The sequence below is a fragment of the Urocitellus parryii genome, unplaced genomic scaffold (assembly GCF_045843805.1).
Source record: "Urocitellus parryii isolate mUroPar1 unplaced genomic scaffold, mUroPar1.hap1 Scaffold_37, whole genome shotgun sequence".
Lineage (NCBI taxonomy): Eukaryota > Metazoa > Chordata > Mammalia > Rodentia > Sciuridae > Urocitellus > Urocitellus parryii.
The window spans coordinates 12,976,935-12,999,166 of record NW_027553327.1 but is presented as its reverse complement, the minus strand read 5'-3'; the positions used below and the strand labels follow the sequence as shown (position 1 = coordinate 12,999,166).

At 36.9% G+C, this 22,232-nt stretch overlaps 1 non-coding gene across 1 annotated transcript; it reads left to right on the top strand.

The window, feature by feature from the left end:
* Nucleotides 1-20,395: 20,395 nt before the first annotated feature.
* Trnar-ucu (transfer RNA arginine (anticodon UCU)) lies at nucleotides 20,396-20,469 on the top strand. Its single transcript has one exon. It is a non-coding gene; the product is annotated as a tRNA-Arg (tRNA).
* Nucleotides 20,470-22,232: the final 1,763 nt, after the last annotated feature.

The following is a 22,232-nucleotide window of genomic DNA, read 5'->3' as shown; positions in this document are numbered from 1 at the left end:
GAGAGATGGATCCCAGGAGCTCTGGAGCAGAGGAGGGGGATCAGGAGCCAGGCCATCCCTCCCTCCTTCTCCCTGGCAGTGACCTCTGCCAAGTTCTGTCACTGGGGAAAGGACAGAGCTGAAGAGGCGGCAAAGGCGGACTGAGAAAAAAAAAAGAAATAGGGTGGAGGGCATAGGAGGTGGAGAGGTGGGGCAATTCTCCCTGGGCCATCAAAGTTTTTCAGTATCTCTCCACCAAATTAAAAGTGATATAATTTAAAAAAAAAAAACTCATAAGGAGTAAAAGAACTTCTGAAGCCATCAACATTTTTCTTTAGTCTCCACCTTAAACCTAAAAGATTTTATGCTGCTATTTTCTACCAAATCCAATGATGGTTCTGCAGGCTTATGGGGGAAAGGCATTTTCAAATTTTTAAAAATCTATCTGAATGATTTGCACTTATTATTTTATTAATTATGATTTCTTTCTAGTCTATCCTAAACATGATTTCAATATTGTCAATTTTCCTTATGTGTCTCAAAAAATCAATTTTTTTCTCCATTAAAAGCATTAGTATTCATTCAAAGAATTCTTTTTGGTTATTTTTAAAAAATTATATTTCCAATGAACTGAAAGCATCTCCTGTTAATACTCTAACCTAAGAACATAGTGACCTAAGAAAAGAAAAAAAAAGACCTTTGTAAAGAAACTCAAATAAAAACTATTTAATTCAATAATAGTTTGCATCTGCCTATAGTTGGAAACTAATCTTTAACCAAGAAGTCAAAATGAGAAACTGTGTATTAAGGACTATCTAAGTTAAGATCTTGGATCTGCTGACAATGGCGTCAAAATGTGACAAGAAGCACACCTCAATCTGCTGATTCCAGCAATTAAAAACATGAGAGGATAGCAGGCCCTCAATGTCAAAGAAAAAAGGGGTCAGAATCTTCTGGTAGAGAGTGCTTTTCTAGTATGTGTGAGGTACTGGGTTGAACACCCAGCACCACATTAAAAAAACAATAAAGAAACAAACAAATAATGATATTATATCCACCTACAGCAACAAATAAAGATTAAAGAAAAAAGGACTGTGTATTAGACTTATGTACCCTCACTACTTCTGTAACCATAAACACACATACATATATATATATATATATATATATATATATATATATATATAACTTGTGCACCCTCACTACTTCTGTGTGTGTGTATATATATATATATATATATATATATATATATATAGAGAGAGAGAGAGAGAGAGAGAGAGAGAGAGAGAGAAAGTATAATTTTTTCCTGTGATGCTTTTCCAAGTAACTTATATTAGAGGTGTGCATCACAATTCTAGAATCCCCCTACCATTCTTCAAATTATTATTTTGAGTGGCTGTGAATTGCATTAAATGCATTGGGTTGAGTGACTTTGAGGGAGAATTTCTTTCCAATAGTAGGACCTAACGCAGACAGAAGTGCATTGACACTTATTACTGTATATAAGGTTAAAGCAATTTGTGAATAAATATGTATATATTTTTATTTATGGAAATAATATCACAGTTATTTTAAATCTTTATTTAACTTTTCTGTTCTCTGATCTTATGAAAAACAGCTTGAAGTTTAAACTCCTTAGGCATCAATGCCCCCATGTCTCTCACCCCTAAAAAGAGACTCACAAGTATAATTTTAAAGTTTTTTCTATTCAAATTAAAAATGAAAAACAAAAGTCAGGCACAGTGACATACACCTGTAATCCAAGTGGCTCAGGAGGTGGTTGCAGGAGAACTGTGAGTTCAATGTTACCTTCAGCAAAAAGTAAGGCACTAAGAAACTCAGTAATACCCTATCCTTAAATGAAAAAAAAAGGAGGAGAAGGAGGAGGAGGAAAAGGAGGAGAAGGAGAAGAAGAAAATAAGAGCTTAAACAAATTGTAACTAAAACACTATATTCAATATATTATCATGGCTTGACACTATGAATTTATTAATACATACATGCAGTTTTGGAAAACCATCTTAAGATTCCTTATGTACCTGAAGTCTCAGGTATATCTCAGTTTACTATATCCAAATTTCACATTGAGAGCTATGGATTCATTGACATCAGCAAGATGAAAGGCCTGAACCACTCATTTTTATGTCCTAGGTGATGGAATATACTTCCTGGACATATTCTCAACAGGGTCAAAGAACAGGAGAGACAGTGACATTGAGACAGCTGGCAGCTCCAACCCAGAACTGTACAAATGTGGGCATTGTTTCTCACTAGATTCTAAGAACAGATTCATTCCCATTTCAGATCCCACATGGTAAACATAAAGAATTGGTGTCACAGGAGGTGCATGGTGCCAGGTCTTCAGATTTTTCAGTAGCCCATACTCTACAATATAAATACATTAAAGGGAAACTTATTTGCCATTTTACCTTGACCCTAGAGGCAGGATTGAGGTGTTTGGCTTTTATAATTGTGCTAATATTCATACCAAATTTATAAGGTAGTGGGAGAATATTTTTCACAATTAAAGGCATATATGTCTATAAATATTTTTCTATAATTCAATACAGTTTATTAAGAGAGTCAACAAAATTTTAATGAAGAAAAAATAAATCACTGTCCATAAGATGACTGCTGTTTTTCATACAACCTCTGCACATCATGTGATTGAATCCTTGCATCCAGCCTATAGTGAATAAATTAATTATCTGACACTATTTAACTCATTCTAATACTTATTAGCTCATATTTGGGATGGTGGTCCATTTAAGCTCAGTTCACTTGGAATCTTTGCTGCATATGTTTAGCTGATGGTTGGTAAATACACTGAACTTTAGAGTGTAATCTGGCTGTCAATAAAACACCCTGATTTTTTTCCCAAAATAACTCATGATTAAAAAAGTATTGTGGGCTTGTTCTCATGGAGGTATCAGTGTTCTGAAAGCAAAAACAAAAACATTCAAATGTTTCTTTACCAGATACCTGACTGATAATCTTTCATAGCTACAGCATTACATAATCCATAAAAATAATAAGAGACCATATTCAAAGTTTTGGAAACACATTCTACATTTTTCTAGAGTAGGAGTAATGCCGAAGTCTGGCTGGGCACAAAATAACCGAGCCTCCACACAGCCTTGAAGGTTCAAACAGCAATCTTTATTCCTGAACTCTCACCGGCACTCTACACACACTTCTCGGGAACACACTGCCTCCACTGGGCTCCATATGTTAATTCTCTCAGAACCCCGCAAGAACTCAATGGGAACTCCAAAGTAGCAGGGGCCCAAGGCAGCAGGATCCGCCCTAATCCCAGAGCCATCCTAATCCCAGAGCAGGGTTATCTTTCAACCATTTTCTCTGCCAAAAATGCTAGATGTCATTCTGACTAAACTGTGGCTCTCAACAGAGTAAAAACGTATCATCTACTTTCTGTATATAGATGAAGCTGAAGAATTGTTACATGTTGGCATTTATGATTATTGTACCTTTTAAAATAGATGAGGTGCACATAGGTGTTCAGTGTGAAAGAATATTTGCTAAGTCTCACAAGAATATTTGCTATATAACTTTACTGGAATTCAGGTTCAACTCTACCTTATCTCAAAGCCAAAACTCACCTCCTCTAGGCTACATGAGTTATCAATATTTTCATATTCTCTTATATGTTAGATAGTGACACTTATTCAAAAGAGCAGAATTTTTGTTTCTTTTGTACCAGAGATTTTACTCAGGGGCATTCAAGCACAAAGTCACACCACCAGCCCCATTTTATTTTATTTTATTTTATTTTATTTTTTGTACCAGGGATTGAAGCCAGGGGCACTTGACCCTAGGCCACATCTCCAGCCCTATTTTGTATTATACTTAGAGACAGAGTCTCACTGAGTTGTCTAGGGTCTCACTTTGACTGAGGGTGACTTTGAATTTACAATCTTCTTGCCTCATTTTCCCATCCTTCTGGGATTACGGTTGTGTGCACCTGGCCCAACTCAGTCGTGGTTTTGTTTGTTTGTTTGTTTGTTTGCTTTAGTATTTACTCAGTTGCTGAAGCTGTCCTTGAATGTAAAATCTCCCTGCCTAAATCTCCTGAGTAACTGATATTACAGAAACACATCACCACACTGGTTCTTTTTAGTACATACAAAGGCAGAATTGAGATGTCAAACAGAAATAGACCTGTCAAAATCACCCCATCTTAAATGGTGTCTTATTTCCTAATATTTAAACATTGGACTTGTTTTGACACATAATGAGGAAATACTATTTTAATCAGGAGTCTGTTGATTCTCATTTTATTTATACAATTTGTTACAGTTCAAAATTTGATTTAATTTGAAAATATAATTTATCCTGTAATATTTCTGCGGTTTCTCTGCTTTCTGTTACAAAACTGGTTTCAATGCCTGTGCAAAATTATGATGAATTTATAGCTAGAGAGAAGTCTATATAATAAAATATTAATAGTATTAATTTTAATCATATTTTTGTTTCATATTTCTAACTTAGTTAGCAACATGAAGAGTTGAACTCATAACTCCTCTATCACTGAGTTATACTCCCAGTTCTTTTTCTTCTTTGTTTCATGACAGGGTTTTTCCCAGTTGTCAAGGCTAATCTCAAACTTTTCATCCTCAAGCATCAGAAACCTGTATCACCGGTATTGAAGTGCATGACCGTGTACATGGCTATTTTGTAACATTCTTAAAGTTGAGTATACAAACTCACCTAATGGTGCATTCCTGTAAGTCTAGTTACTCCCAAGGATGACGTACTTTCTTTCTTTTCTTTTATAAAAATTCATCCATGGTGACTAAGATGCAGATAATTGCTTTGAGAGAGCATACAACACAAGCCTTACATCATAGACTGAAGGATCTATTTCTAGTGAATGAAAAAAAATCAGATATATAATATTGTGTTGCATAATCACATGACATTTTGTTTCTTAACAGCAGCACAGTGAAGGGTATGTAACATATTTAGTTGCATATATTCTAGATGATTAAAATAATATTATTATGGCTTCAGTACACATGCTTTCTGAAGTTGCAGACACAAACAACTGACCAATGATAATTTGCATGAATGATAAGCTTGTCTGGGTAACATCTGGAAGTGGCTTTTAGTAATCCTAGGCATGGGTCTTGTGTTCTGGTGAAATGAATTTGCAGCATACATTGTTTAGGACTGGGGATGCCGAACTCTGGCCTTCTTACTAAGGGATTATTACAGAAAACTTCAGATGTTTGGATTTCATGATGAGGGATCCTAAAAATGTGGATTGTTGGTCAAGCCCAAGATGGCTATAGATATGCTGTCTTGCTGATGCTTCCAGCAGGTTGGTTTTAATTATGTATTAAAGGTAATAAACACCCTGATTCAGTATATGTATTCGAGGTCATAAATATTTGTATTTCAGCATGTATTCACTATGTAAAAGTTTTGAATTTGGCCTTCTTTTTTGAGATTTATATGTGTCCTATATAATGATGCAGGAGGCTATGGCCACCTCTTCATAAGCATGACTACTATGCCTACTGTGTCTGATATATTTCAACTGCTAGAGACCCAACCCTTGCTTCGTGGATCTGATCTGCCACAGAGCAACTGGCATAGTATTTAGGATCTTTTGCAATTAAGAGATACCTGAGCCCTGATATATTAATGGTGATGGTTTTGGGAGCAGGGAGCACCTATGGAAATCAAGAAACATATAGCGGGGCTGGGGATGTGGCTCAAGTGGTAGTGAGCTCACCTGGCATGCGTGTGGCCTGGGTTCGATCCTCAGCAGCACATACCAACAAAGATGTTGTGTCTGCCGAGAACAAAATATAAACATTAAAAAAAATTCTCTCTCTCTCCCTCTCCTCTCTCACCCTCTCTTGAAAAAAAAAAAGAAAAAAAAAGAAACATATAGCATTCAGTGTCCACAATCCTATTAGAATGTACCCTTATGAACAGTTAAGATATGAAGGGATGCATTTCTTGTAAACTTAAGGAAGGCTTCTGATTGCACTGTGTGTTTAAAAGAACCCAGCAAGTTTAACTGTCAATAACTAGATTAAGCAAAGGCCTTAGTCACTGGCTAAGAAAAAACTGGCAGGAATAGCATTGATGACTTGTAGAAATAGCATAAGGACCATGTGCAGGTGCTAGGGCCACAGTATGAGTGATTTCTATTTATGTGACAGAAAAAACTGACACAAAGCTAGATGTGGTGGTTCACACCTGTAATCCCACCTGCTTCAAAGGCTGAGGCAGGAGGAACCTGAGTTCAAAGCCACCCTCAGAAAAGTGAAGTGCTAAGAAACTCAATGAGACCACACTTCTATATAAAATAAAAACCAAGGCTGGGGATATGGCATAGGGGTTAACTGCCTGAGTCCAATCCCCATTACCAACAAAACAAAACAAAACAAAACAAATGAACAACAACAAAGAAAAAACTAACAAAAATGTATGAAAGATTGACACAATTAGAAAATCATAAGACAAACAAGAAGCTTATAAAGCCAGAGCACAATCAGTAGAGGAGGATCTCTGTACTTTGAAAATACCCATCAACTTTCCCCAAAGTGTTGATTGAGTCAGGGAAGGAGAAGGAAAATAAAGGCCAGAAAATCCAGTCAATGGTGATGCATAAAATGAAACAAGAGCAGCCAATTGCTCCAGTGAACTCCTGGCATGGCCGTCCCAGGTATCCAATTTCATCACATTTTACCAATCAAGTGGAATTTGTGGACTTATCAAAATAAATTAAACATTGGGCAAGAGATCCCCTGACTCTTTTGTTTTTATGTCTGTATGGTTTAGAGATTAATAGCATTCTGTGTAGTGCCTTGAAAATGGAGAAGTTATCACTGCTCTTTACAGCAGAAGTTGTAAAATATTCAATGCCATGAGGTTTTTATAGGGCCAAATGTGACTGAGTGTTTTACAAGGTGGCAGGGCTTTCAAAGGGCTATGATTTTAGTAGATAGCATAGGTCATAAACACATTTATTCAGTGTATAAACTCAAGTCATAAATATTTGCTTGAGTTTATGTACTTACTTTGGTAAAGTATTGGCAATGTGTCTTCTTTGACCTGCAGTTTAAAAAAATGTTCTTTGGAATAATTTAGGGGAGTGAGGTCTAGAAGCTAGAGTCTGGCTACAGACAACTGTTGCCTTCAAATAAAGCAATCCTACTATCACACCTTCTCCTTACATCTTTTTAAAATTTCTGGAGCCCTAAACCTTGTTTACTGGGTCTCAGCCCCCTGCACAGCAGCCAAAGACCTGAAAACAATTTGTAATTTGAGGCTAATACAAATCCTCTAATTTAAAGCAAGTTCCAAAAAGTATCATTTTTTGTATTTTTGTTGTTGTTGTTGTTATACTCCTAGATGATATTCTTATAGTGGAGATTTGTGTATCATTTGTTTTATAGATCACAAACACTGCCATATTTACTTCTCCCTTTCATTTTCTTATGTGGAATTTCATATTTTCAATTTGAAAGACTCTTTTTTTTGGACCAGGGATTTAACTCAGACGCACTTGAAGTCTGAGTCATATCTTAAGACCAATTTTGTATTTTATTTAGAAACAGATTCTCAATGCATTTCTTAGCACCTCACTCTTGCTGAGACTGGCTTTAAATTCCCAATTCTGTTGCCTCAGCCTCCAGAGCCACTGGGAATACAAGCATGTGCCACTGCACCCAGTTTTAATTTACAAGAATGTTGTAATACAGATACAATTTTCTGGTTGCAGTATCCATAGCATGTTGCATTATTAATATGTGTGTAATAAAACATATCCATTTTAAAATTTCTTCTCTGATGAGAAATTAAAAAATATATTTTGTTTCTTAATTTCTTTAATTCAGTTCTTAGCCTTCAAGTTCATGCTACTTGCATACTTCAAGTTCATGCTAGAAGTTTTGTAAGTCTTTGCTCAAACATATTATTCCAATTGGGGAGGAGGTAAAACAGTATGAAATGAATGGAAATTCTGCTTTTAATATTGATTTTTTTAATAATACTGAGTATTTAATTCAGGGGTGCTTAACTACTGAGCTATATTTCCAGGTTTGTGTGTGTGTGTGTGTGTGTGTGTGTGTGTGTGTGTGTTTAATTTTGTGCTTCTTCTGGGTATTGAGCCCAGTGCACTGTGCACATGAGGCAAGCACTATACTAATGTAGCTTTATTCTCACCTCTTTTTCTCTTTTTATAAGTTTTTAAATTTCTTTCTTTTTTAGATTTGCAATTTCTTTATTTGCAATTTCTTCATAATATATGCATGCACTCCTGTGCCTCTTTTTTAAATTAATTTTGAGACAAGATTTTGCTGAGGTTCTTAGAGTCTCTGTAAGCTGATAAGACCAGAGAAAATGCCACCAAACTGTAGCTTTGTGTTTTTTTTTTCTTTTTGAACCCTGCAATAATATTAGTAGGGGCTACTCTTTGTTCTTAAATGAGCCCTAGCCAGTAATTAAGGCTTCCTATTAAAATATTGTTTACTGTGTGTAGACTATTTTATTATTGAGGGATTTACTCAACTGGCGGGATATAACAGAACAAAATTGATGTCATCATAGTCTGATGGTAAAATATCTTTAGGTACATTCAAATATATCTGATTTCTATGCAAGTGGAGGCCCCCAAAGGTGTCAGAGACTGAGATTAAGGTAGAGGTTCAGGGTGCTGCAAAGAAGAAAAGGAAGGACTCCACACCTCATCTCTATTCATCCAAGGAAAAGGGATCGCAGGAAGCAAGAAGTCCGAAGGCGTGCCAGGAGCAGGGTGAATTTTAGTGAATTAGTAAGAGTCCTGATAGATTTATTTATTGTCAAGTCTGTAGAGTTTTTTACAAAATGAGAAAATCTGGGATCAGCTTTCTTGGAATCACAATGAATGCCATTTTCTTTTCTTGAAGAGAGAGACCATTGAGTCTCTCTCTCTCTCTCTCTCTCTCTCTCTCTCTCTCTCTCTCTCTCTCTCTCTTCACAAACCTTTCTATATATAATTTATTTTTGTCTTATGTAATAATAGCCAACATTTATTGACTTTGTACTATATGGAAAAGACCTGGCCAGTTGTTTTATGTGCACCATTTTATTTAATAATTGAAACAACTCTGGGGAAGTTACTATTATTACCCATGGTTTACAGATGAAGAAAGAGTTTCAGAGAGTTGAAGTAACTTTCCCAAAGTTACATAATAATGGAGAATAACAGAACTGGATTTGGATCCCAGAAAACTAATCTCAATGGTCTCTTTTTTAACATTTTACTTTCTTGCCTCTCTTCTGTGTTTAAAATGTAATGTACCATTATAACTCACTGAGCAACTTATCAAAGTGGATCTCTAATGAGAATGTTTAAATCAACAAAAAATTCTAACATTACACATGCTAAATTCTGCTATTGTAAGCAGTATCTCATACAAGCAGGATATATTTACTACAAACTTATAAAACATCTATAATTTTATACTATTTTCATCTTTTAATGAGCCTAAACTAAAAGGTTGGCCCTTTTCTTGACATGAAATGTTCTTTATTCTTGAGGTAAACATGAAATAAAATATCTGTACAAATAGTCCTCCTTTGCAAGCACTTTGCATTCTTTTATTAGATCTCTCAGTGAAATCATAATCTTATGTTTTATACAAAGAGCTTTCTGGGGACCACCACACACTTTAACATCAGAATTTCACTGCTATTTTTGGTAAAGACTGAATATTTTCATGGGTATTTAAGAAAAGATAACTTAATTTGGAGGGAGTGGTGTAGAGTAAGCAAAGAAATTTGAAGAGGGGAGAAGCATAAACACAGGAAGAATGCAAAAAATGAATCTTCTTTGCAGCTTTTTTTTTCTTTTTTTTTTTTTAAAGAATGGACTATTCTGAAAAAAATGGAAGTAATTTTGTTAATCACAATCATAAGACTTCCAAACTAAAATATTAACTTTATGAGCTATCAAAATGTTACCCAACAATACTATCTCCAAACTCCACAAATGTTCATCAGCTGAATGGATAAATAAATTAGGTATATTCAACCACACAAATAAAAAAGAACTGTTGCTATTTTTATTAATTCGGACGTATTACATGGTATTATATTGAGTTAAAGAAGACACCATAATGACATCTTATGTTTTATTGAATTTACATTCATTCTAACAACAGATTAACCTTTGACATTAGCAGTCAGAATGGGGGGCTGGGGATGTGGCTCAAGCGGTAGCGCGCTCGCCTAGCATGCGTGCAGCCCGGGTTCGATCCTCAGCACCACATACCAACAAAGATGTTGTGTCCGCCGAGAACTAAAAAATAAATATTAAAAAAAAATTCTCTCTCTCTATCTCTCTCTCTCTCTCTCTCTCTCTCTCTCTCTCTCTCTCTCTCTCCTCTCTCACTCTCTCTTAAAAAAAAAAAAAAGAATGGTAGTTAACCTTGGGACAAGGACTATGACAATACAGTGTGGTTTTTGTTCCTTGAGTTGGATGCTAATTACCCAAATGTAATCACTTTGTTCTGAATGATTCTGATTTGTGGATTTTCCTGGCTATATGTAATAATTCAAGAACAAATTTGAAGAAATAACATAAGGAGTCCCCACCCTCACAAAGAAGAAGGAGGAGAAGGAGGAGGAGGAGGAGGAGGAGGGGGACGACGACGACATCTACTACCTGTGGGGAGAAAATTCATTATGTATCATTTAATGTGACCAGAAAGAAAACCACTTAGAAAGCTAACCATGCAACTTCAATTCATTTCTTAAAATTTTCCAGAATTCATTCTTACACTGAATTCTTCTCTCACATAAAACTGTGGCTATCAATTAATATAAGGTGTTGTTTTATATAAAATTAAAAAAAAACAGGAAGACATCTTAAAATATCTGGAATACTAAGGGTCTAAAAATCATCCCAACTATCACCACATTAATGCAAGGACCTCAGTAATGACCCAATCTCTACCAAGTTTCCTGCTGTAGTGATTGAACTCTACTGGTAAGGCCACAGGTGGCGAAAGACATTCAAGAAAATGCTATAAAACTCAAAGAAATGTCCAGAAAAGCACTGCCTTCTACTTAGGTCTATAGTGGGTTCATCTAGGAATTTGTTTAGAAGATTTTTATCTTGGTAAGGTAATATGACCAATTGTCAGATCAATTAATTTGTTGCCATTCTCAGTATTCTGTAGTCCGTTTTTTTTTTTTGTAGTCCGTTTTTGATCAATATGGTATACTGCATGGTTGCTCAATATGATTCATATAAAAATTGATAGTATACAAACTTTCATCAGAAATAAATATACCCTAAATTACATAAGATAATGAAAAATACAGATTGCTCATTTTTACTCAAAACTTTATAATAACTTAATCTGTTACTGCTGTAGAGTCCTTTTGGTCTCATAGCCTAGGAGGGAGGCATTGGCAGCTTCCCCAAATGCTGGGGGACTAATTAAATATTTGTATTTATTTCATCATTAGCTATTAGACAAAATATGTTCCCAATCTTTTAAACATAAACTGACTTTTGGTAGAGGTAGAGGACAGAAATAAACACCCAGTCTCTGTACCTTATATAACATCAAAGTAGTGATTCAACACAACACTGAGGCAGAAAATGTTTCCAAGGCAATTATCAACCGGAACACATATTCCATGCTTACAGGCAGCTCAATTCCAATCATTTAGTCCTTTTTTCCTCAATTAAAGTAGATCTCAATCTTTAATTCCCACATCTAAATTAAAAGTTCTCCCTACCTCAGCCTTGTTTTAAATACTTATCCTTCTAAGTTTAAATTTTCCTTGCAACCCAATGCCCAGTATTCTACTTCCTCCTTCATCTCAAATTATCTCTTTAAATAGTTTTTACTTATTATTATAGCCCCTTCCCAAGTCTCTACCCCAGGATAAGGTACAATTTAAAGAGACTACCCCCTACATTGAAGTTTAACCACAGACGCCCACAATACCATTTTCCTTGCTTAGTTTAGGAAGGATATATTTTAACTAAAATTTCATTATCATAAATTTCTTCCCTATATTTCTCCTATTCCTCCTTCTGTTTTACACACAATCACAAACTCTCAAAATGTGTGTATGTGTGTGTGTGTGTGTGTGTGTGGTGTGTATTTGTGTGTGTGTATATATATATATATATATATATATATATATATATATTTTTTTTTTTTTCATACAAAGACTTACTAAAAATATATAACTGTAAGTATGCCACAAATACCATTTGTAATTCCAATGTTAGGGACACAGATTAAAAAATACAGTGAAGTTTTCTTCTAAGTTATGTTTGTTGTTTGTTTTTAGGTGTAAGAAGGCCATAGAGGATTGAGGGCCTTCATACAAGAACTAATTGTTTCACCTGAAACTACAAACTGTATTGCAGCACAATTGCTTTGAAGACTAAAACTTCTTTTTTCCTATAAAAGAAAAAAAGTTAAAATTGCATGAATAAAAACGAAAGTCTCTATACCTTGGCCATAAGGATACAAAATGTTAAATAACTCATTTTTCCACTTGAGAAACAGGCTTTATGTACCAAACTAGAGCAATATAAAGTATGTATTAATAAATATTAGAAAAAAACATCTCCACTTTCTACATTTTAAAGACTTAAAATCATGGTAAAATGATTTTAGAGAATGCTCATAAATTTGGTTATCAATTCAGAATACAATCTAAGTGATAATTTGTGAGTGTTGTCTGGGATCCAGGCAGCCTCATTAACAAAAACAAAAATTGTTGAGATTATACAAATTTAAAATTCACATATATTTTTACATATGGATTGAATTAATCTTTTCTTGGTACTGGTTTCCATGTAATAAAAAGTTGTTTGTAGGTTTTATTAAAAAAAAATCTTTAGAAATTAAAATGTGCAATATTCCAGTTGAAAACCACAAAAAGAATTCCTTTATCAAAAAAGTTAGTTGTGAGAAAGGATTCATTTGCATTAAACTTTAAAACTGATAGCTCAGTCAAAAACAATTCTGTTTGAAACTCTCATTCAAAGTATCTGCTACAAAAGCATACACAGTTTATTATGTCATAAGTTCTGAAACCCAAAAGCTTTATAAACATAGTTAAAAGTGGAATCAGGATCCAGAATCTAGAAAAAGCTCTAATTCACCTCTAATTCAGCTAGCCCAGTCTAATGATAGTTTTTAAGAAACTTGTAGCTAAAAACTGTTACCTGGCACACTGGAATTTGTTTCCAAAAGCAGTGTCTGTATCATAGCCCATGTTGTTTTCAGGCATTTTCCTGTAGAACCAGTGGCATCTTAAATTTGAAAGTTCAAATTATGTATTTATCCCTGATACCTACCAAAAGGAGGGACTGGATATAGAGAAAGATTTCCTGTCCCCTAAAATGTTTTGAGCACCATAAGAACTGCTGCTTACTGTGTCCTATCAATGTCAAATCTCAGGGATTCTTACAAAAAATTCAAAAGGGAATATGGCAGGGTGGGTTAGTTCATATTATAGCCAGTCTGCTTTCTGAAGTAGATATCCTGCAGATAACCTGATATGAGATATCCCCTCAGAGACCCTTTACATCTAATAATCCTACCAAAAGTCCATTTTAACATGTAATATGAATCCAATATGTTTACAAACATACTCAAAAGGCATTCAAATGTCAATTGTCTCATATTGTGAAGTATACTCTTTTAAACATAAACCTTTTATTTCCCAAAACTAAACCCAAAGAAAATGACAAGTGCTACAAGTTTTATAGTGCAAAGGACAAGAGCAAAGGCATCTGTTTTCCTGCCCTGTTCTGGTCTTCTCTCCTCCAGCACTCTACATCCTGCAGACCATTTGTAGGTCTTGGTTGTTAAAATGTATTTCTACAGTAGTCTTATAATACTCTAGATGCTGAAAAACTTCTTATCCTTTAATATTGCTTGGCTTAAATTTATGTACTGCTCTTAGGAAGGAAACCCAAAAGACTTTTTAATGACCTACTATGGAAAATTGTCCCCACAAAGTTTAGACGCTATGTTATATCAACTCCCTGGAATCAAAGAAAGGAAATGACTTACATTCTTGGAAAATGAAGCATTAGCAGCTTTCTCTGACAAACTACATCCTGTGGCAACTGGGAGTATTTCATACAAAAACTACATTTAAATAGATGCTTATGAAACCAATAAACAAATAGCACCACGTCCTTGAGGATAAGAGAAGGAATCACACATGGAAAATACAGCCAGAAATGATTTTCCTCTACATTTAGAACTGCTAGAGCCCAGACTTGAAGTAAAAATCAACCTGAGAATTGTAAATTTGTCTTCCCTGCTGTGAGTAATGTTCAGATCCTGAGGAAAATGCTGGAAAACCCGATTCTTTGCTAAAATAAAAGAAAAACAGAAACTAAAAAAGCAGAAGGGAGTCAATGACCTAATATTTCTTTAGGCACAAGGTACACAACTGTACAGTCCCCAAATTTTGCAAGCTTTCATTTCAACTTTAAAATATACTAGTTTTGACCATTTTCCATCTCTTCATCTTTTAGAAAATGCCCCTCATTTAGGCTCTGCCATCCCTGGAATAGAGGTGTTGTTTTCATCCTTTTGATTTCCCCTGGGTGGCCCCAGGTGTCCCTTCCTGACAGTGCCTGGCCAGCCAGCCCAGAGAGTAAACTGTGGGGCTTCTTTGCTGTCGCCTGACCTAAGATCTGCCAACTCCTCCCAAGACCCACATTCTGCAGGCCACGCCCCAACTCACATGTCGCCTGAGATCCCTTCAGGACCAGGAGCTCCATACTGGAGTCGGTTTCCCCAATGAGGCACTTTCAGGGTCTTGGAGCAGAAGCTGCTCTTTGGTCCTTTCCAGAAGTCAGGCAGCCTGGCCTCCAGGGCACACAGCAGGCAGCACCCACAGCCTCGGGAAAGCGGCTCCAACACTGGTCCCTTCACAGTGATGGAGAGCGACAAGTAAGAGCCCTAGAACAGAGTGCCAGAGACACCATCAAGCCCTGGAACCTGCGGAGCCTAGCCATCTGGGGACGAGGCCCGGTGCATGGAGCCCAGAGCACATCCCACAGTCAATACAGGCCTCCTGCCATCTCCACAGAGGGGACTGGGAGCTCCAGCCTTCCCTGCTTCCAGGCTCTGCTGCCCTGGGGCCTGTCCTCCAGCCCCGGCATGGGCAAGCTCCGACGCCCGAGGCAACTTGCTCGCCTGGTGCCCACCCTAGACCCGAGCGAACTAAAAGAAGAAGAAAGACCGAGAGGGGGACACTGCCTTTCCAGGATTGGGGGCCTCGAGAAACCCTCTGGAAACCTGGTCAGTTTGGCTGACAGGGAACCCAGACACCGCCGCTGGGGCGCGGTTCCCAGGGAGGCGCTGGGTTCCTTTTCTTCCCTCTAGAAAGTACTGAGCGCCAGGAGTCAGACCCTCCTCAGCTGTGGACTTCTTCCTGCCGGTGCCCCCTGCCCGCACCTTTCTTGAATCTCTCTTAATTATTATGTGACTTTTTGCACCACTCGGGGAGCAAAACAGAACACGGAGCCTCTTTTTTAAAAATAATTTTTAGTTGTGGATGGACACAATACATTACTTATTTATCTGATGTGATGCTGAGGATCGAAACCAGGACCTCACACATGCTAGGTAAGTGCTCTACCACTGAGCTAGGATCTCAGCCCCACTTAGCTCCATTTTAAAACAGATCAACTCTATTTTCATAAAAACAAGCAGGCTGGGGTGAGCAGTCATAATGCTGTTGTTTATTTATTTATTCCCCTTGAAAAGCACAGAGTGTTCAGCAACTATTAAGAATGAACACCTGGGTAGTGGCTTTGCAGGTTTTTTTAGGAAGGCAGGTGAGTGCCCAATGCCTGGGATCCATGTGACTTACCTGGAAACCGGGCAAGCACCAAGGTTGATCTTTCTTTGTGAAAGGCTGCCATCATGAGGCTACTGCAAATATTTCTGACCAGTCAACTACTGAGCCCGAGTGCCCAGCTGGGTTTTACACATTTTTGAGGTGACTCAACTCTTCTGAAATGCTTGCTGTTTTCTGCCTCCAGCCAGAAAGTCGTCTCAAAATATTGATTAATTTCAAAAGGAGGAAAATAAGGTTCTAATGCTGCCATCCAGGTCCAAGTCTTCTCCAGGGCACCTGCTAGTCCTGCTGTGAGCCTCCATCAAAATGTCAGGAATTCTTTGACAAATTTCAAAGGGGCTGAAATGTCATTACTGTTTGTATAATTGTAGATTGATTAACAATAGCATAAATGACACAAACATGACAAAGGTGGAAGGTATGAAGAAAACCTCTCATTGGCAATCTTTTCTTTATTCAGTATTCAGCAGTAGAGTCAAGCAGTGGTTTACCTAGCATGGCTTATTTGGGGGGCAGAAAATGGCTTAAGTAAGGATGTGGGTTACATAAGCTTCTTTCACCATATCAATTTTCTTTCAGAAGCTTACAATGTTCTTATTATGGACACTCATGCCATCCACATCTCCAAATACAATATGTCAAATCTTTCTTTTCTGAAATCTAGATTCTATTTTTTGATGTTTCATAGTCCTGCTAGTAATTATATTTCCCACCTTGGTTTTCTTTTTCCTCTATTTGCTTTCTATTTAAAAAATGAAATAAAATAAACAAAGAAAAAAGAAAAAAAATTCTTCTGCATGCCTATACAGCTCACCTTTCTTTTTGTTTTAAAAACATAGGACTTGATGGTACTTTACATTCTCTCCAGATCAGCCTGTTCTCTAATTAATAAACCTTGATTAAACTTCCAATATATTCAATGTCAACCTATATTTTGTATGTAAAGGGATGTTGAGATAAATTCTAGCTGTTGTTTCTTTGTTGAGAGCCACGGCCAGTCAGAACGACACCTGGCATTTGCAAGAGGGAATGTTTGAAATGTGATGCCATTGAACCATTGAGATGATGATTTGAGTTAAGCTATATATAATTGCTGTGATGCTGGATTGATTTCATTGTATATTTGACTTTACTGTCGGGCAATGGGGCGACACTTGCTGCCTCGGGCGCCCGCTACTTTGGAGTTTTTCCGCTACTTTGGAGTTCTCGTGGGGCTTCCCAGAAAGTTTCCATTGGTTGGGGAAGTGCCAGAGGAGGGATTTCTGGTGTGGCAGGTTGCTGGAAGGGCCGCCTGGGTGGCATTGGTGAAAAAGTGTGTGTGCAGGTGCATTGCCGGTGAAAGTTGAAATAAAGTAGTTGCTGTTTGAACTTACAAAGCTTTGTGGTGGCTCGGTTATTTGTGCCCATCCAGACTGCAGCATTTCTTCTTGATGTAAACTGTGAAGTGTATGAAAAAATAAGTCCAAGCAAATTATTCTAAATCTTTTGTAATATCAAATGATAGACCTCAGCAAGAGCAAATGAACATATACAAAAATACTTGCACCAGCCTGATTTCAGACTCCCCCACCCTAATGGAGAAGCTGACCCCAAAACAATAAGCCCAGAAAATATCCTATTCACATTCTGGTTCCATGTTAATTACACAGCTGGGATCAGTGCAGAGAAGTAAGCAAATATCAAAGGTGCCAGTTTAGCTCAAGACATTATCAGCATATTTTCTCAACTACTATTGCTAGCAGTATTGTATTGTGGGTGTAATAGTGTAGAATAAAGTAAATAACCAATACCCTGAGTGAGATTTTAGACCTTCCAGAGCCCTGGCCCAACTCTGATGACCACAGTAATAACTCCACAACTACCAATTGCTCCTAAAAGAAATTTGTGCACTGTTTCAACAAATTTTGTTCGAGTTATTATGTTCTGAAGTTTAAAGTTTTAGATGCAAAGGCAACTGGGCATGTGCAAATATCTGTAAACTGCAAACAAATAAATTTGCATTCTTTTTTCTAGGACTTTTATGACTATGGTTTCCAACAGTCATTCTCAAAAGAAGTTAGAAAAAAAAATCCGTGCTTATTCCCAAGGAATCTTTTTACAACACTCTTACACTGGCTACTTCACAGAAAATTGCCTCAGGGATTTAATTCATAAATCAATGAATTTCCTGCAGCCTGTACAGTGTTGTTGGAATGGCTATTATAATAATCTAAAATCGTCATGTGTGGTGACACATGCCTGAAATCCTAGAAGTTCAGGAAAATGAGGCAGGGGAATTGGTAGTTTGAAGACAGCCTCATTCACTTAACAAGGCTCCAAGAAACTTAGTGAGAGCCTGTCTCAAAATATTACATAAAAAGGACAGTGGATGTGGCTCAGTGGAAAGCACCCCTGGGTTCAATACCCAGCACCAAACCAAAATTTAAAAAAAATAAACATAAGAATTCAGGGTACAAAAACATGTAAAAAATGTTGGCAACAGCATACATTTAATAAATATATTTTTGCTAAAAGTGTTCAGGTTCTTTAAAAGCCCAAAATAAAAATGCTACATAATCCACTAGTAATAATTTGGGGTACTACCACAAAGTTGTACATGCCTGTACTCTCTGTAGCTTAGAAGGATGAGACAGGAGGATCTCAAGTTAGAGACCAGACTCAAAAACTTGGCAAGGTCCTAAGCATATCAGTAAACCCTGTCTCAATAATAAATAAATAAACAAAAGTGGTGGAGACTGGGTATGTAGCACATTGGTTAAATGCCATGGGTTAATCCCTGGGTTCAATCCTCAGTACCACAAAGAAGTAAATAAATAAAATAAAAGTGAGAAAGAGATAGATTGAATTTGCATGTAATTTAAATTCAAAATAAATTAAAAAATATGGATATATATATATAAAGCAATTGAAATCCTTTTCCTGAAGATATTGCTGCACTTCTATTTTTATTGTATCTTCATTCACAGTATCTAATAAAGGGAAACAAATTAAGTGCCTTTTGGATAAAAGGTATTATCAGAATATGCTTTCCAGCTGCAGATTATTCAACTAATGCCTTTAGAAACTACACACTTAAATTTAAAACTGGTCCCTAGAAGGCAATACTCAGATACTGGTGTTTTTTAAGTACTCCAAGATATTTGGTATCTGTGAGCACCTTTTTTCAGACTGTTCTAAAATTCAGAACGAGGTACATATGGGAGGTCAGGATAAAACCACAATATACAGTAAATTCTTCAATGATTAATCTTAACACAGACACTCTATTAGATGAAACAGTTTTGGAGATAAAACTAGATTTTCTGTTTCACTGATTTCTGGGTTATGGATTCAATCCAAACATATATAAGAAAAGACTTAAGGCTACAGGTTAAAATCTATTTATAATAGGTATTGAAAATATACCAAAGGCTGGGTGTGTTGGTGCAGGCCTGTAATCCCAGTTTCTGGAGAGACTGAGGCAAAAGGAACAAATTTCAAAATAGCCTTAGCAAAAGTGAGGTGCTAAATGACTCAGTGAAACCTCATCTCTAAATGAAGTAAAAAATAACCCTGAGACTGAGTCTCAGTAGTCCAGTGTTCCTAAATTCAATCTCTAGTATCCACCATTAAAAAAAAAAATATGTACCAGGGGGCTGGGGCTGGAGCTCAGTGGTAGTGAGAGGCCCAAATTGATCTTTTCTTAAAATTGGGCATCTCGCCACAAAACCATGAAAAGTTAATTTCAGCTTTACTATAAATTACTGCAAATTCTGAACCTGCTTGAAATGCCTGTCCGTGCCTCAAACTCACCCATGCCTGGCTCTCTAACCAGATAGCAGCCCTCTCTGAAACTTAGTGACATCTCATAAATATTGACCTTCTCTGGCCAGACAACGACCCTCTCTGAGGCTCTAATGGTCCTCATAAATTCTGATGTTTGGGCCAGCAAACAAATGTAAACTACCATTAGTGTGATGCTTGTCAGAGTTCTTTTATCTGTAATCCCCCTTTGTGTAAGTTTCTGGGCTATAAAGCTGGGCTTCAGGAAAGCTGGGGTGCTGTCTTGTTCCCACCATTTTGGAAGGCAGAGGCAGCCCAGACAGTCGAAATAATAAGCTTGCTTTAATTTGATTTTAATTGGAGTCGGTGGTCTTTTCTTGCATCCTGGTCTAACAGTAGCTAACTTGTCTGGCACCTGGCTTAATTCTCAGCACTACATATAAGTAAATAAAATAAAGGTCCATCAACAACTAAAAAATAATTTTTTTCATAGTGTAACTATTTGTTGACAGCCTGTGACCTAATTTGCTGTGTACTTTAGTTTTTGAGATGGAAGTTGGCCATGCATGGTGGTGCATGCCTGTAATCTCAGCTGCTTCAGAGGCTGAGATAGGAGGATCCTGAATTTGAAGTCAGTCTCAACAATGATGAGAAGCTAAGCAACTCAGTGAAAACCTTTCTCTAAGTAAAAATAAAAAAATAAGGGTAGGGATGTGGCTCAGTGGTAGAGCGTCCATGACTTCAATCCCTGGTTTTGCCTCCCAAAATATGGGACTGGGGATATAGCTCAGCTGGTAGAGTGCTTGCCTTCTAAGCATGAGGCCCTGGGTTTAATTCCCAGTACCACAAAAAACAAAAAAACAAAAAAATGGAAGGAAAGAGAGAGATTGATCTTTCATGTCATTTGAATTCAAGTTAGTCCCACTTTTATTTTCCTGCCACACCAGAGAAAGGTGTTTATTGAAATGTTTGAAACGTTTCTATGGGTCAGAGCCATTTTAATTAAAAGGTCTTACATATGAAAACAAAATGAATTCAGGACCTTTATTGGTCCACATAAACTACACTACCTCATTTAGAAGAGATTAATTCTTTTTAATGTCACCTAATTTTATTCTGCTTTATTCATATGTAAAAAGCTCGGATTGTTGGTAAAGATGGTGCCTGGAGGGGCTGGGGATGTGACTCAAGTGATAGACCACTCACCTGGCATGTGTGCAGCCCAGGTTCCATCCTCAGCACCACCTACAAACAAGATGTTGTGTCCGCCGAAAACAAAAATAAATAAATAAATAAAATAATTATTTCTCTCTCTCTTCTCTCTCTCTCTCTCTCTCTCTCTCTCTCTCTCTCTCTCTCTCTCTCTCAAAAAAAAAAAAAAGATGGTGCCTGGAGCATTTCTCTTCCAGGAGCTCAGGTCCATGACACTGAATAGCGTGAACTTTTAATGGCACAATTGCACACCTCCTAATCTCCAAAAGGGTGTGAAGTCTCAGCCAATAAAGAAGTAAGAGCCCACTCCCCCCTGCTCCTCCTCATCTCCCGTTGAACTCATGATATCAACACCCTCTCCCTCTCCCCATCCCCCTCCCCCCACTTCCCCTTTCTCTCTCTCTTCTTCCCCCTTCCCACTTCTCTTCTGTGACAGGCCTCTACAGTCCTGCTTGTTGAGTTTATGGAGCTTTTCCGCCATTCCTACACAGATGATAAATCAAATCTTTAAAAAATGCTCTCTAGTTCTTAAAGAAAAATGAAATGAAATATGGGAAAATAGTCAGTGATAATGTTGAAAGTGGAGTTTTGAGATGAAACAAAATTTCTCACTTTTCCAATTACATCTGGGTGCTTGTCTCACAAATTTTGAAGAATAAAATCTATTTATTTAAGCAAGTCGAAATAGAACTCCCACCATGTGGGATGGGGAATGATACCAGATAAACTCATTTTTGTGTGCCATCTTAAAATTTTACTGATGTTTTTCAGCAAACATGGAAAAAATATTTAAAATAGGTTTTAGAAAAGGCATCCTGACTACCATATGGGTTCATTTTCATCTTTTCCGTGACCCATCTTTCCTCTTGCAACTTCACCACGGGACAAAGGACTTTGTTGAAGGTATTCCCAAAAGTGGGCATTAAGGTTTTTTTTACATTTGAAATAGGCCTTAATGGTGCTCATTAACATATCTTCCAGTTAGCCTCCAGCTGTGTTAGAATGAGGTTCATTATCCTGATTACACTGTAATTTTACTATCCCTTTTATTTTATACGAATTCACTATGAAAAAAGAACCCTGGATTTGAATATGTGAACAGAGAGCTAGAAAACTGGAGGTTGATTCTCAGACCTAGGAAGAGTTAAGCTTAAGTTCTGGAATTTATATTGTTGTTCTGAATTTGTGATACTGTTTCCCCTACATTTAAAAAGCTCAGGAGTCATGAGGAGCATTGAGTTAAAATCCAGCATCAGCAATTTAATGAGGCCCTAAGAAACTCAAAGGGACCCTGTCTCCATATAAAAATATTTTAAAAGGGCTGGGGATGTGATTCAGTGGCTGAACACCACTGGGTTGAATTCCTGGTACAAAAAAGAAAACAAAACACACACACACAC